This window comes from Eumetopias jubatus, unplaced genomic scaffold, assembly GCF_037043125.1.
Source record: "Eumetopias jubatus isolate StellerSeaLion01/CBP00866 unplaced genomic scaffold, mEumJub1_p1.0 scaffold_15, whole genome shotgun sequence".
Lineage (NCBI taxonomy): Eukaryota > Metazoa > Chordata > Mammalia > Carnivora > Otariidae > Eumetopias > Eumetopias jubatus.
Genome location: NW_028274821.1, coordinates 8,912,967 through 8,930,509, shown reverse-complemented (window position 1 = coordinate 8,930,509; position 17,543 = coordinate 8,912,967).

Here is a 17,543-nt window from a genome sequence, read left to right as displayed (position 1 = left end):
TTTTTATTATTTTTTTTAAAGATTTTATTTATTTGACAGAGAGAGAGAGCACAAGTAGGCAGAGAGGCAGGCAGAGGGAGAGGGAGAAGCAGACTCCCCGCTGAGCAGGGAGCCCGACGCGGGGCTCGATCCCAGGACCCTGGGATCATGACCTGAGCCGAAGGCAGCCGCTTAACCAACTGAGCCACCCAGGCGCCCCTTTTGCTTATTTTTAAATAGGATTATTTGCCTTTTTGCTATTGGATTGTATAAGTTCTTTATATATTTAGATATGAACTTCCTACATGGTTTGTGAATTTTTTCCTCCCGTTCTGCTTGTTGCTTTTCAATTTACTGTTTGTCACGCAGAAGTTCTTTAGTTTAATGTAGTCCCACTTATTTGTCTTTTTGTTGCCTGTCCTTTTGTCTTTTTATTTCCTAAAGAAATAAATCATTGCCAAGACTAATGTAGGGAACTTTTTCTTTATGTTTTCTTCTTGGAGTCTTATGGTTTCAGGTTTTACATTGCATTCTTTGATCCATTTCAAAGTAATTTTTGTGAGTGATGTAAGACAGGAGTCATTTCTTATTCTTTTCATTATAGGTATTTAATTTTCCCAACACCATCTATTGAAGAGACTGTCCTTTCCCCATTGTGTGTTCTGGCAACGTTGTCAAAAATCAGTTGACAGGATATGTATGGGTTTATGTCTGGGCTATTTTGTCCCACTGGTTTGATGCTTATTGTGATGCCAGGACAACACTGTTTGATTACTGTAGTTTTGTAATATAGCTTGAAATCAGGTGGCCTCCAGGTTTGTTTTTCTCCCCTTTGGATTGTTTTGGCTTTGGGGGTCTCTTGTGGTTCCAAAAAAAGATTTTAGGATAGTTTCTTCTATTTCTGCAAAAATACCATTAGGATTTTGATTGGGATTGCATTGAATCTGGAGATCACTTTTTTTTTTAATGTTCAGTTAGCCGCTGTATAGTACATAATTAGTCCCTGATGCAGTGTTCAACGATTCATTAGTTAAGTGTAGATCACTTTTGGTAATGTGGATATTTTCACAATATTATTTTTTTCAATCCAAGACCATGTGATACCTTTGTATTTATTTGTGTCTTCTTCAATCTCTTCCATCAATATCCTCTGATTTTTAGTGTGCAGGTCTTTTACCTCTTAGGAATAAACTTAACCAAAGTATTTTATTGATTTTATAATTATTTTGTAAATGGAATTGTTTTCTTCTCTTTCAAATAGTTTTTAGTGTGTAGAAAAGCAACCAGTTTGTATATGTTGATTTCATATCCTGTGATTTTTACTTTATTCTAACAATTTTTTAGTGGAGAATTTAGAGCTTTCTATACGTAAGATTATGTCATCTGCAAACAGATAGTTTTACATCATCCTTTCTGATATGGATGTCTTTTGTTTCATAATTGCTCTGGCTAAGACCTCTAGTACTATGTGGAATAGAAATGGTAAGAGGAGGCATCCTGTCTTGTTTCTGATCTCTCAGGAAAGGATTTTAACTTTTCACCATTGAGTATGATATTAGCTGTAGGCTTGTCATATATGGTCTTTATTATACTGTGGAACATTCCTTCTATACCCAATTTGTTGACTGTTTTATCATGGAAGGATGTGGTATTTTGTCAAATGTTTTATGCACCCATTAAGATGATCCACATGCTTTTTATCTTTCATTCTATTAATGTGGTGTATCACATCTGTTGACTTGTGTACATTGAACCATCCTTGCATCCTAGGGATAAATCCCACTTGATCATGGTGAATGATCCTTTTAATGTGTTGTTAAATACCATTTATTATTTTGTATCTATATTAGGAATACTGGCATGTAATTTTCTTTTTTTGCAGTGCCTTTCTGTGGCTTTGATAACAGGATAATATTGGCCTTAGAAAATTTGGGAGTACTCCATCTTCTTGAGTTTTTTGGAAGAGTTTGAGGGGAATTGATATTCATTCTTCCTTAAGTGTTTGGTAGAACTCACCAGTGAAGCCATCTGGTCCTGGAATCTGTTGGGAGGTTTCTGGTTACTAATTCAATTTGCTTATTTGTAACTGGTGTTTTCAGATTTTCTATTTCTCTTGATCCCCGGTAAGGATGGGTCAGAGCCACAACCTGGGTCTCTGGGGGTGGGACTCAGGGCAGCAGGGGATGCCCTGGTAACTGTGGGACTAGTCCCAACCTGGGACCATGGATGGGGCTCAGAGCACTAATATTTTTGGTCCCGTATATGGTGAGGTGCAATGGTGCCTGATACTGAAGAGCAGATCATGGGAGCAAGTGGGGTCCTTGAAGGCAGATCTCACTACAGCTAGAGTTACAGCCTCAGGGAATGTGTGTAGCTGGTAGGACTCCAGGGTAGCTCCATCAGCTGGGATCATTATAAACCTCTGTAATAAATGCTGCAAACATCCACAGTGGTGAGGCTTGCTAGGTTCTCTTGCTCTGCTTTCCCCATGGGGTAGATTCCTCGGAGGAGACCCCTCCTGGTGCCCAGCTGCCCTTGACTGGGGGATGGAGTGATACAGGTAATGTATTTTTCTTTGGCATCCTCCATCCCTGATCTCCACGTGGTTTTGCTAATCCTTTTTTTTTTTTTTTTTTTTTTGTAGTCCCGAGATATTCCTGAGCTATTTCTATCAGTTTCTAGTAAATTTATTGTTTTCTTTGTTTTTTTGTCAGGGAGACAAGCATTGGGATTTCTCGGTCCTCCATCCTGCTCAAAAGTTAAACTTCGGACAGAAGGAAATCGATGTAAGATTGGAAGTGTAAAATGCAAGAAATAAAAAGATAAACAGAGCAAAGAAATGGTACTTATATGATAAAACCTAAAGGAGCACAGATTGGATAAAATAACAAGACTGTGTCTTAAAACAAAACAAAAAACAAAAAACCCAGAGGTACAAGTAAAATACAAGCAACAACAACATACGCATCAGGAGTGAAGCTGGATTTAAATACTGTAAGTTCTTCACAGATTCTGTGAGTGGAATAGTGGTATTAGCCTCAATTTTTAATGTTACCACTTAATATTTGTAATAAAGTGGAGAAGCAGAACATAAAACTGCCATTCTAGCAAATGGAAAAATAAGTAGAATGAGGGGGGAAAAGGAATAAAAGCTGTGAGATTAAAAAACAACTATAGAATAGGCCAAAATAAAATGGTAGACTTAAAACAAGTACATAAGTAAGTACATTAATGTAAGTGAACCAAATTCTCCAGTTAGTAGACAAAGATGGTAGACTGGATAGAAAATGAAAATAACAATGAAATGTAACTATGTGTTTACAAAACACATACATAAAATATTAGGGGAAATTAAAAGTTAAAGAATATACGAATACTAAACAAAGTGTAGTTGATTTAGTTTCTTCTATATTAAACAAATTTTAAGACAGAAGATACTCATAGAGATAAGTTCCTTCAAATGGGTCAAGTCACCAGAAGACTATTTTCCACTGTTTTAAATGTTTCTTTATGCAATAATTTATCTGCAAAATATGTAAAGCAAAAGTTGACAGAATTACAAAAGGAAATCACATTAACGATCATAGTGGGAGATTTTTAATACATCTTTTTAAGGAACTAACGGAAGAGCAGACCAAAAATCTTTGTGATGAGATAAAAGATTTAAATAAGATGATTAACAAATTTGATTTACTAAACTTGATTTACTAAACTTACATATAACCCCATAACCAATAAATGAAAAATGAAGTACACTTGTTTTTGTTTTTGTGTTTTTTAGGATTTTATTTATTTGAGAGGGAGCAAGAGAGTGTGAGCAATAGAGAGAGCGGGAGTTGGGGGGAAGGGCAAAGGGAGAGGGAGAAGCAGGCTCCCCGCTGAGCAGGGAACCCCATGTGGGGCTCCATCCCAGGACCCTGAGATCATGACCTGAGCTGCAGGCAGATGCTTAACTGGAGGAGCTACCAGGCATCCCTTGGAGTGCACATGGATTTTACACAAAACTTTGCCATATCCTGGACAAGGCAATTCTCAACAATTTTTTTTTTTCCCTGCGGTGTCTTTAATTCTCAACAAATTTTTAAGGGTAAAATGATATATACCATGTTCTACGACACATTGTAATTTAGAAATTCGTAGCAAAAATCATTAGAAAATCCTTATTAACTTATAAATTAAGAATTCTACTTCCAAATTTATAGGCCAAAGAACAAATCATAAAAAGAGAGAAACATTTTTAATTGAACAAGAATGACTATTTTGTACTTGTAAGGGGGTAGACATAGCCGTATTGGAAATTTACAATGTGAAATAATCACGTAAACATTTATATTAGAAAAAAATTGAGGCTTCCAATTAATGACCTAAGCCTTTATATGGAAAGATCAGAATAAGAGCCAATCACTCAGACAGGAATCAAGCCAGATCAGAAAGTAACTTAGGACACATACAGAATAGTATGTTTTCACAAAGTTGAAAATTGATTTTTGTAAAGACTAATAAAATTGAGAGACTTCAGGCAAGATTAAGGAAAAAAAAGATGGGAATAACATCAGAAGTAAAAAAAAGTGATATTCTACAGATGTGGCAAACATTTGAAAATAAGGGGATATTGTAAATAACTTGAATAAATTGGAAAATTTTGATAACATGATCAAATCCTTTAAAAATTTATCACAACTGACTTGAGGGGTAGAAAATCTGAACAGTCCTATGACCATTAATGAAATGGAATCAGAAGTCATAAATCTTCCTCCAAATAAAACCGTTGGTGAGTTCTACCACAGATCTAAGGAAAAAACAATCCTAATTTTACACAAGTTCTTTTCGAGAATGGAAAAAGAAGGAACAGAGGCGCCTGGGTGGCTGAGTCAGTTAAGCATCTGCCTTACGCTCAGGTCATGATCCCGGAGTCCTGGGATTGAGCCCCGCATCGGGCTCCCTGCTCGGTGGAGAGTCAGCTTCTCCTTCTGCCCCTCCCCCCTGCTCGTGCTCTTTCTCTCCCTAAACAAAACAAAAAAAACTTAGAAAGAAAAAATATAGAGAGCAAAAAAGAGAAAAAAAGGAACATACTGTTTATTTGTAGGGGATAAGAAATGCTATGATTTAGCTCTCTTCCATCTTACACTGTGTGAAATGTGTGTGATTTCCAAGAGAAAATATGGAGAAGGCACAGCCACTTCTAACTGACTTAGTCTATAAGTGCGTGCCTTTTCCACGTATGTCTCTGTTGGGTGATAAAGTTTCATACTCAGAGGATGTGGAAATGGCATGGTCTTTGCCACACACAACCCTCGTTTTATGAGCTAACATAACCCCCTTACTAAAACTTCACAAGGGCAGCAAGAAGGAAGGAAAGCTATAAGCCAATTACCCTCATCAATATAGGTGCAAAAGTCCTGAGCAAAACATTAGCAAACTTAATCTAGTAATAGGTAAGTAAAAAGGATAACATTAGGACAAAATTAGGTTTATTCCAGGAATGCAAGTTTAGCTTAAAAATTGGTTTAGAATACCAATTAATGTATCTAAACACATTAAGATAGTAATGGAGGAAAAAGCATGTCAATGGATAAAGAAAAAGATTATGATAAAATTATTAAATTTATGATTGGTAAAATAGCTCTTAAGGTACAAGTAGTGAAAATGGAACTAACTGATTCAGAGAAAGAGTATCTATAAAACACGACTCAGCAGATGTTACACCTAATAGTGAAATGTTGAATCCTTTCCCCTTAAAATAAGAAGAAAGTAAGTAGCATTACTACTATCAACACTGACTAGGACCTCAAGTACAACAAGAAAAAGAATTAACAGTTGGAAATAAAACTGTCTTTACTTATGGATGCTATAATTTTTATGACTATAAAAAATGCACAAAAATTTATTAGGATTAGAATCTAACACATTTCCAGATATACAATGCAATGCAGAATAATTGTAGTCCTACATAGTAGCATTAAAGGGAATTATTTTTAAAGATTTTATTTATTTATTTGACAGAGTCCAAGCAGAAGGAGAGGCAGCGAGAGGGAGAAGCAGGCTCCCTGCTGAGCACGGAGCCTGACGCCGGACTCCATCCCAGGACCCTGGGATCACGACCTGAGCCGAAGGCAGACGCTTAACCAACTCAGCCACCCAGGCGCCTAAAGGAAATTTTTAAAAAATATGAAGTTTTAGGAATAAATTCAACAAAATAAGTGAAAGACCTGTGGAGAAAAGGATTAAACTTCTTTGAAAAATTTAAGGAATACCTAATTAATGTAGAGAAATTCTGTGTTTGTGGACTGTAAGGCTTGTTATTATAAAAATTGTCAGATCTCTCCAAATGGATTTCTAGATTCAATAGAACTTCGGGAACCTGACAGGTTAATTGTAAAATTTACGTTCTAGTACAAATGGCCAAAACAGCCATACACGGTCTTGAAGAACAAGGTGGGAACACTGGTTTTTGCAACCTATTTTATAATAAAGACCTAATGTTAGATGTGAAGATACACAAACATGACAACGGGACTACAGAGAGAAACTAGAAAACACGCCCATGTGTCTATGGCCACTATGTACATGAAAGAGAGGTCCCGTAGAAAAGGGGAAAGTATCTTCAATAAAGGGTGTTGGAACCAGTGGGTAGCAATACGGGGACAAAAAAATAATTGGACCCCTATGTCATAGGACACACAGACACAAAATTCTAGTTGAATTAAAGACCTCACGTGAAAGGCAAAGCTACAAAACTTTAAGAAGTTAATAAAGGAGAGTATCTCAAAAATAAGGAAGAATTTCTTAAGACAAAAAGGCATTGAATGAAAAGATGGATGGTTTTTTGACATAGCCTAGTTTAAGAATATCTGTTCATTGAAAGACAATATAAAAAGAGTGAAAAAGACAGCCCTAGAGTGGGAGAAGCTATTTACATTACATATAACTTAGAAAAGACTAGGACCCAGAATGTATAAAAAATGAAGTACAAATCAAGAAGAAAAACAGAAACAACCTAACAGAATAAAGGGCAGGAAACTTGAACAAGCATTTCACCACAGAATGAGGAAATCTAAGTGTTCAGTAAATATGGAAAAACATCCTCAACCTTAGCTGTTGCTGTAGAAATAGAAGTTAAACCAACATGAGGTACTTTTACCTCCTAGGTAACCTAACAAACTGGCAAAGAAGACCCCCAGATACTTGATAATGTCAATGTTGGTGAATATGTGGACCAACTGGCTCGACTGTAGACTGGTACACACCCTTTAGAAAGTAATTTGGAATGATCTATATGATGAATTGAAAATAACATGGGTTATGATCCGGCACATCCCCTACATATATACCAACAGTAAGTCAGGAGGTGTGGATAAGAATGTCCGTAGTACCATGATTCACTATGTTAAGCCAAATTTTCATAAACAGTTGAAGGAATAAACTGTGTTTTATCCATACACCAAGAGTATAATTTGATAATCAATGTACTACAGCTAAATGCAACAATGTGAATTAGTCTCGCAGATCAATGTTGAGTGAAAGGATGAAAAATGTCATATGGTATGATTCTATTCTTAGAAAGTTCAAAAGCAGGCAAAGCTGAATTATATACTTCATCACTATTTAGGTTCTAAAACTATTAAGTTAAAAAAAAAATCATGATCACAAAAGGCAGGGTAGTGGTTACTAATGGGGTTGTGCTTGGGAAAGGTGAAGGAGGAGTCTTCCAAAGTTCTGGCAACGCTCTTTGCCTTGATTTAGGTCAGAGGTCAGCAGACTTGATCTGTAAAGGGGTAGGTTGTAATTATTTTAGGCGTTGTAGACTAAATGGCTTCTGTCACAACTACTTCACTCTCCCATTATAACCTGAAAGTAGATGCAGACAATATGTGAAGAACTGGGCCTGGAAGAGTTCTAATAAAACTTTATTTGCTGACTAACTGAACATTATTTTTTAAAAAATTTATTTGCCAAAAAAAAGCAGGTTGGATTTGGTCAATAGGTCATATTTGCCAACCCTTATTCTATTTTTTTTTAGTTTAATTTTATTATGTTAGTCAACATACATTACATCATTAGTTTTTGATGTAGTGTTCCAGGATTCATTGTTTGCATATAACACCCAGTGCTCCATGCAGTATGTGCCCTCCTTAATACCCATGACCAGGCTAACCCATCCCCCCACCCCCCTCCCCTCTAAAACCCTCAGTTTGTTTCTCAGAGTCCATCGTCTCTCATGGTTCGTCTCCCCCTCTGATTCCCCCCCCCTTTATTTTTCCCTTCCCACTATCATCTTTTTTTTAACATATAATGTATTATTTGTTTCAGAGGTACAGGTCTGTGATTCATCAGTCTTGGCAGTTCACAGTGCTCACGACAGCACGTACCCTCCCCAATGTCTATCACCCAGCCACCCCATCCCTCCCACCCCCCACCACTCCAGCAACCCTCAGTTTGTTTCCTGAGATTAAGAATTCCTCATATCAGTGAGGTCATAGGATACATGTCTTTCTCTGATTGACTTACTTTGCTTAGCATAATACCCTCTAGTTCCATCCACGTTGTTGGAAATGGCAAGATTTCATTTTTTGATGGCTGCATATTATTCCATTGCCAACCCTTATTCTAGATGATAGTTACATGGATGTTTGCTTTACAATTTTCTGTTTTATGCATTTTTTTTTGATGTGTAAGTCCTATTTCAAAAAGAAGGATTCAGACACAAGAAAGAAGTTTGGCTCAGGAGTTAGGCTTTAGGGCTGTGGAGGCAAAAAGCCTTACCCAGTCACTATGTATTGGACCCTGGGCAACATATCTAATGTACATCTGTAAAACTATGGTTATGATAATAACTACCTAGTGTGTTTGAGGAGTCGCTGAGATGATGAGGTTAGGGGCTTAGGAGAGCTAGCATACAGTGAGTCCTCAATAATTTTTTCTCTCAAGGTCATTAAAGCATTAACCATGCTTACCAAGACTTTAAAGAAGTTCTTGTTGCTATTTTCAAAAATTATCTCCTAGGGAAGGCATTTATGAAAGAATAGGAACTGAACATAATCTTCTCTATACATAATATGGAAATCACAAGTAAACATCCCAAGTAAAAATAGTATGCTGCCTACTATTTCTTGGAAAGCACTTTTCCTTAGCATACTTTGGGTGTTCAACAGAGGACTCGTAAAAAATTATTTTTAAATGTGTTCCAAATGTAAATTATAAGGAGAAAAAAATAGTGTGAAGGAAAAATTTCATTCCAGATTCCGAAACTAGAATGACTGTGCTTTATACTTCAAGGAAGTCTTAATGAAGGGATGAAAACCTGACTTTGTCTATAAAAGGGTAGATGGAGATTTTTGACATCCTAATTTCGAGAAGCTGGTTAAGTTACCCTACGTGACAAAAGAGACTTTGCAGCTGAAATTAAGGATTTTGAGATGGGGAGATTTTCCTGGATTATCTGGGTGTTCTCGATGTAAGAAAAGTATCCTTATAGTCCTTGTAAGGGAGAGAGGGAGGCAGGCATGTCAGTAAGTTTGGAAGTTGCCATGCTCTGGCTTTAAAGATGGCAAGAGGGGTCACAAGCCAGGGAATGTAGACCTCAAGATGCTGGAAAAGGCAATAAATGGATTCTCCCCTAGAGCCTAAAAAAGAAAGGCAGATCTCCTCTCCCTGTAATTTTAGCCTGGTAAAACCCATTGCAGACCTCCGACCTCCAGAACTCTAAATCTAAAAATTTGTGTTGGTTTTAGCTGCAAAGTTTGTGATAATTTGTTACAACAGCACTTGGAAAACTAGTACAACTGTCAAGTGGATAGAGGATCTGAGTCAACCGAACGTAACTCCTTAAACTCCTTCCATGCATTTTCATTACTCATTTTTATTATTTAATTAAAAAGTACTAACCAAGTGACTTCCTGGGTTACAAAGATGAATAGACATGTTCTCAGTCCCCAAAGAGCTTACAGAACAGTAGTGTTGGCGACAGTGGTCTATGTTTCTGCTCATCTTAGGAGCAGAGGCATGGGTTGTTTTAGGTCAAGACTTTTTTTTTTTTATTATGTTCATCAACATTACATCATTAGTTTTTGATGTAGCATTCCATGAGTCATTGTTTGTGTATAACACACAGTGCTCCATGCAATACGTGCCCTCTTTAATACCCATCACTGGGCTAATCCATTCCCCCAACCCCCTCCCCTCTAGAACCAAAGACTTCCTTTAAAGAAAATCTGTCTGTCTGGTGAATAGCGGTGGAAGACAGAATGTCTATATCCAGGGCACAGGGCAGACAGGCTTATAGTCCAGTATAAAAAGATTCAGGTTTCCTAAGCCCAGGGTTCTTCTCTTAAAAGGCAACACACTGTATGTGAAGGTATCACGGGGCCCACTTTGTGCTGCCCTCTGAGACCTGGGATTGGAAAACCAGCTCAAGGAAATGATGGTATGGCTGCTGTTATTTCTGTGAGTAATCAATCATCCCTTGTCTCTGACCTTCAAGTTTTGTGTCTTCTCAGCATCGATGAACCTGAAATGGGTTGTTAGCTTACAAACAGGGTAAAGTCAACCTTCATAGTTATTGACAAGTGGTAAATGATATACAGATCTCTATGATCACCATGGGTCAGGGTCTACTAAATAATTTAAAATAGAAAGGGAAAAGAGACACTATGTCTATCAGATACCAACTACTCTGCTAGTACTTTACAAAGACTCATTGAGTTTTCACAATGCTCACAATGCTCTGTAAGAGATTGACTGCCGTTTTACTGGCCATCCACATGTCAGCTAGGATAACTTAGTTGTTTATGATTCAGATAAAATTTACTCCCCACATCCCAAATGCCTCCCTCACTACATGTCCTTAAAAAATTCAATGTCCCCAGAAGACTCTAGAGCAGTGGTTCTAAGAGGAAGTGATTTCTACCTCACCCCATGTGGCAGTGGCTGAAAACATTGTGGTCACAATTTGGAGTAGGTATATTATTGGCATCTAGTGGCTAGAGGTCAGGAATACTGCTACAGATCCTACAATTAGGGTAACTGCCCCCCAACACACACAAAAGAATTATCCAGTCTAAAATGTCAGCAGTGCTGAGGTTAAAAAGCCCTACCCTAGAATATAATCATCTCTGCCTAGTTTCCTACCTTCATTGATATCTTTTGCTGTGTTCTTTATCCATTGATTTTTTTTTTTTTATCCTACCTTGGTGTATATATCCAAATGTCCAAGGTCCCACTAGCGTGAAGTTATTGCATATAGGAGATATTTTGCTAAATATTTGTAGGTTGGGGGAGAGGGTGCATTGCAAAGCAAAATTGCATTGCATAGCAAATGAGCCCAATAGCATATAAGGCAGCCCTATTAAGTCTTTTCAGCCACTATACCATTGAGGGTGTGTCCTCATGCAACCACTTGGCCTCTCACCATCTTGCTGACTCCAGTCTTCATATATTACCTTCCCAGACTGCACCCAGGATCTCCAGATTCCTCTCACTCTATTCTATAGACATTCAATTCTCGCGAGCTTCTACATCAACATTCACCTCCAGGCCCTGCTGGACCTACACTAGCGGTTTCTAAATGTGAGCAAATATCAGAGTCCCCCAAGGTTATTAGGACATACCTTGCTGGATTTTGAGTCTGTAGATGTGGATGAGAATTGCATTTCTTACACATCCCCAGTTCCCAGGTGGTGAGGATGCTGCTGGTCTGGGAACAATACTTTTAGAACCACTACATATTAAAAAAAATCCAAACAAAAGAGCCATTGATTTCTTTAGCAGTACAAAGGACCTACAGAAGCCCTGAGATGAATGTCTTTTCTTTGATCTGCCCATTTTAGAAAGTAGTGTGGTTCTGTATAATATTTCCCATTGTCCTCAGTTACACTGAAGAAGAATTTGGGGCTCAGGGAGGTTTAACTATGACCAGGAGACTATGACCCAGAGCCAAGGTCTGATTGTGAAGACCTTGCCTGTGTTAAGTGGTAGTCCATGGGAAGTAAGCAACAGAGCCTCACTTACGATCATGTATAGTTTGTTCAGTGGTATGAGGCAGGCTTGGTAGGTAGAATTCACAAAGATAACCCAGAAATACACTGAAAGTTAGTTCATATACCATCAATAATGATTTGAACCCTTACAGCCAGGTTTTATGATAAATAATTCCTTAGAACAAGAATGAGAGCAATGCCATCAGTTGGATGACACTTGGCAGGAAGCTCTGAGGTGGTACTCAGTGACAGCCAGTAGATCCACATGTGCAAGTGTCGTGTGTAGGATGAGCTGGCCTCAAATGGTTAAAATTCCTCCAAAACCTTTGGGCTTTGAGCATAAGTGACCTGCAAAATGAAGACTGAACAAATCACAGGATCTCAGGACACTATATGTCATTTTCAGAGAAAACAGCCTACTGATGTTCTTCCTTCTTGTCCCCCTAAGAAAACAAAGTTAAGTTTATTGTCTGGGTCACTGGAGTAATTCAGCCTAATCCCAGCTGGGAATTTGGCTTCTAAGATCTAAGGCTGATAACTCAGGACAGAATACTTCTTGGAAAGTACTGCTTTCTAGGTTGTCTTGATATGTTGCTTTGGATTTCTTTCATCTATAGTCTTGACAGGTTTCTACATCAAAGTGATTTCCTATGCAATTCTGACTGCCAAGATAAAAATCAATTCCTGTCATCAGGAAAAAGTCTATTTAATTATTAAATGAGCAGAAAGTAAAACAGCACAGAGGTGCTTGATTATCATACACAATGACTAATAATTGGTAATACATATACAGTACAGAATTCAATTGTTTTTGATGAACGTAATGTTCTTTAAGCACTTGGTTCTTCTTCAGGAGGTACTTGTTCAGATGTGAGTTTGGATGGGCACTAGATACTACATGGAGTCAAATTTTTAGAAACAAAGCAGACACCCTGGCTCTGATAATGCCTGAAGTATAAATTATCCAAAAACACAATGACCAATAGAAGGGTTAACAAGATTTTATCTTCTCTGAAGATTTGTTGTGGTCTGGGTTGTTTCCATGAATACACTGACCACATGCTTGACCAGCCAATGCAACCAAGGCAGAGGACTGAAATAAAGATTGTCCTGGGACAAGAAAGGTCAGAGAAAAGTAGAAAAAATTATATATATAAAGGCATGGAGTATGAGAAATGGAGAGCTTTGGGGCAGGAGTGGGATATATTCGTTTCCTAGAACTGCTGAAACAAAGTACCACAAACTTGGCAGCTGGAACAACAGAAATGTATAGTTTCATGGTTTTGGAGGCTAGAAGTCTGAAATCAAGACGTCAGCAGAGTTGGTTTCCTCCGAGGGCTGTGAGGGAAGGTTCTGTTCCATGTCCGTCTCCTAGCTTCAGGTAGCTTCAGGCATTCCTTGACACAAGAAGATGGCGTTCTTTCTTGTACCCAAATTTCTGCTTTTATGAAGACACGAGTTATATTAAATTCAGGCCCACCCTAATGACCTGATTTTCACTTAATTACCTCTGATGGACCCTATCTTCAAATAAGGTCACCTTCTGAGGTACTGGGGGTTAGGAATTCAATATATCTTCTTCGTGTGTGTGAGGGGTGTGGTCGACACGGTTCAACTCCTAACAGGAAGAAAGAATTGTGAATAGGAGAAAGAAGAATGGGAAGGGAGACTAGATGGGGAAGGAGACTGAAAAATGGACAAAACAAATGGGTGAAATAATGAAGAAAGTGATTTCCTTACCAGCTGTACCATCCAATTGCTTGATAGCCCCTGGCCAGCTGCTGACATTCAGGACTTCTGGTAACCCAGGTCCAGCCACTGAGCAGCTTAGAGGCCAGCATCCCCTTGGGAACGTGGCAACTCTGCTAAAACAGTACGGTGAACCCCATTTCCTAGTGGCTTATGGGACAGAATTCTCATTTTAAAAAGACAATGATGAACATGTTATGCAGAATTTTCTAGGACTTGGGTTGTGAAACTTTTAACCTCTGGAGATTTTGGTTCTGCTCTGCATGTAGGACACAAGGAAACACAGCTAAATGGGAAAAACGGTACCATTCATCTACCAGTTTAGTTTTCACAAGTGAAAATATAAGCCAGATTGACGGCTCTTAAATACTAATAGGTCCTACCACCTCCTATATGACAGACAGATAAATTGAAGAGAAATCTCAGATTTCAAATTACCGCTTCCTGGCTCACCAATTTTCAAACACATGGTGAAAGTGGGGAAAAATCCATACAAAAAGAATATTTGTTTTTAAGATGTATTTGAAATTGTTTAAAGGGCTAAAAAGCTGAGAGCCAAAGCTGGAACAGTGAAACTGTACAGCTGGAGAGACTTTCTCTGAAGGTCATACACAAAATGCACATGAAAGGGTACCAAGAAGCTGGTAAGACTTCTAGATACTTTCCTGCAAAAACTATGTATTATATAGTCATGCAATTCTACTTTGTACAAAGAGGGATCAGGCTATGTGGATTGTTTCCCCATGCCCATTTCAGAAAGTCTGAGAACAGCTAGAGTAGAAAGGAGGAGAAACCTATCCATCACTTACTGTATGTGCCAAGGACAGCCACTAGGAACACTGGGTATATTTTCCAGGAGTCTTTCTCTAGTCACACGTTTGTTTTGCTTTAATTTTGATCCTATTGAGCGCTATCAGCCAGGTACCTCTATCACCAATAAATCTTGATAGATCTGTGAAAACCTCAATGTAGCTTGGGCTACTTTTTAAAGACCTCTACGTACGGCTCTTATTCTTGAGAAAAAGGGGTAACTTTCAAACTGACAATGATCACAGCGGGTACTTTGGGACCAGTTCCTTCTTCCCATCTCTCCACTCCCTCCGTGACCATCACTGGCCTCCCTGAATCCAAGAGCCCTTCAGAGAATGGGGCATTTTCCACCTTTTCATCTCTTAGACACGTTGTTTAAGTATTTTGTTTGTCTTTTAATCAGAGGAAAGCAAAGAGTATATCATTACACTTCCAGGTAGATCAGAAGTAGAATTTCTTACTTGAAAGCAAGGTGTGTGTTTTTAGTGACATTTAGAATGGCAGATGTCTTTTGAAGCCTCTCTTCAAACACCCAGAATTATCTTGCATTTTCCATACCTCATTTCATATGTACCCACATATCCTCATATGCCCTGTCAATAAAGTGTTTAAGCTACATTAAATAATTAATGTTTACTGCCAGGAAAATGTTTTAAAAATATAAATTATTTAAATATTATGAAATAATTTATTACTTAAAATAAGTTTTACAACTCCTTATTTAAATACTCATTCTTTACAATAAAAATCACCCATCATCCTACTACCTAGGGATAACCATTGTTAATATTTTGATATGGATCGGTGATGGGTATTAAGGAGGGCACGTACTGCATGGAGCACTGGGTGTTATACGAAAACAATGGATCGTGGAGCACTGCATCAGAAACTAATGATGTATTGTATGGTGACTAACATAACATCATAAAATTTAAAAAAATATTTTGATATGTCCCTCAGGATTCTATGCACATATATACTTTTTACTCATAATGTGTATATGATTTCCAGTGCTACATAGGTTTTCGTCCTATATTGGGAATGCTACCATTTTAATAGAAATTTAAAAATGCATTAAAAAAACCCCTAAACATTAGCATTTCTTTGATCAGTTTATTCCCATCTGGATGAACTTGATTTGGCTGTTTGTAGGCATCTCATCTTGGCTATTGGACAAAACTCTGGAGTTTCCCGTTAAGATTTCATAGACTTCAGTAGACTTCCCTTTCCATCTCCCAGCTACAGACTTTGATGATTCATTTTTGTCTTCTGTGTAGTGTTTCCCTCCCCGCTTTACTTTTCGGTAGCACTAGCTAAGCAAAGGTGTTTTTTGGCCTTTTGTCTATATTAAACTTCCAGTTCTAAACAGGACTCTTCCCCTTCTTCCTGCAAGGTTGCAGAATAATCAGAAGCCTGACTTGGCTCTAGTCTCTTCATCTCTCTGTTACCTATTTCATCCCTCAACAGATGTTACTGAGCACCGACTAAGTGCAGGCTTTGGTTCAGATGCTAAGCTGCAGCAGTCACTAAGACCTCTCCTAGCCTGGTGTCTTCAATCTGAAAGGCTGTGTTGTTTATCCAACTGTAAGCCTCTTAAAAACAAGATCTATGTCTGTTCCATTTGGGAGCTGTTCCATCAGCTCCTAGGAAAGTGCCTTTGTCACAGTAGTAACTTAATACTGTAGCTCTGTGCCAAATGAAGGAACCAAAGTAAATTGCTTCAGAAAATAAATGCATTTTGCCACAATCTTTGCAGATTTATTTCTTTAAAAGAGAGCAATCCAGTCCTAGCAAAAAAAATAGGAATATCTCTAGGAGGAATAATGTAAAAACACCTCTAGCCATTAAAAGGTCGGGGGGAATAAATTTGCCAACCAGCTTCGAAATTTGAACCGGGAGAGGAAAGGGAGGCAACATCTGCTTTGGATCATCAAGGTTTGCTTAGGACAGACATGGGAGTAGTTTGGGGCAACCAGGGAGCAAAAGATGGCACCTGGGAGGACCGGAGTGAAAGGCAGGAAAGCTCAGGGGGCTAACTTCTCTTATCTGACAATTATATTCTCAAAATTCTTTAAAGAGAAAGGTACCCAACCCAGAAAAGACTAGAAATGCTTACAGAGAGCCTCTGGCAGTAACTACGGAAGTAACAAATCATATGCCTTGCTCCATTTGGAATTCGGGAAGCGGAGATAAACTGAGGTCTCTTTCCCTAGTGTCCCATTGCAGAGAAAGATCCTGCCCTGCAAATGCACGTACTCATACTGATTTACTTTCAGGTGTACAGAAAGTAAACCAGTCGGAAATTCTCTTTTAAGCAACATTTAGCTGCTTGAATTTCAGGTTTTGTGAAAGCCAGAATGTTCTCAAACTCAGAAATATAAGCAGTGGAGGTAAAAACCACAGCTTGGAGGTAAGCTGAAATGTGACATCCTTGTAAGTAAGTCCCAGAATTTCTCCTCATTGAGATCCTATTTGTTCATCAGTCATGTAAACCTTGATGGAAAACAGATGCAGAATCAATTTGCAAGAACTGGCGTTCATTAAAAAAATCTATAAAGGTACTTTTACTATGGTGACAAAAACACAACGATAGACCCTAAATCTTTTTTAAAATTCGGAGCAGAATTGGCATAAGAATGGAGTATAGAAAGAATTAGATGGAACACATTTCATGTAGGATCTGGTAAATTTCCACATGACCTACTGACTTGCCAACTTTCAAGTTGGATGTCTTAGGTTTTATTTTTCTTTTGGAAGCTTTTGGTTGTCTTTGGCCAAGTGACTTTATCTCAGCGTCTGGAGCAAGAAAGCAAATGAAATAAGGGAAGAAAAAGAACATTTCAAATTTTCTGAAAGCACACATGCACATATATTTACACAAGCACTGACAGACAAGAATATATAAACATTTAATCTTGCACTTATTAAAATGTCTTAGTATAGTGTAAATAAGATATCTATGTAGAGAAACAGACTAACTTTTTAAGATTCAAGTTTAATTACTTCATTTCCCTACTTAAATCTTCTAGG